Genomic DNA, 259 nt, shown 5'->3' on the forward strand with positions numbered 1-259 from the left:
CTTTTCTTGGTTAAGAACACGGTCCATGTGAATCTTGTGTAGTCATCTACTACTACAAGAGTGTACTTCTTTCCCTTTATGCTGGGTGGATCCACTAGGCCAAATAAGTCCATGTGAAGAAGACTTAATGGTCTAGTGGATGATGTCTCGGCTTTGCTTTTGAAGGAGGATTTGATCTGTTTGCAACGTTGACATGCCTCACAAATTTTATCCTTTCGAAACGTCACTTTGGGCAGTCCTTCCACTAGGTTCCTCTTAG

The sequence above is a fragment of the Ipomoea triloba genome, chromosome 12, assembly GCF_003576645.1.
Source record: "Ipomoea triloba cultivar NCNSP0323 chromosome 12, ASM357664v1".
NCBI classification, from domain to species: domain Eukaryota; kingdom Viridiplantae; phylum Streptophyta; class Magnoliopsida; order Solanales; family Convolvulaceae; genus Ipomoea; species Ipomoea triloba.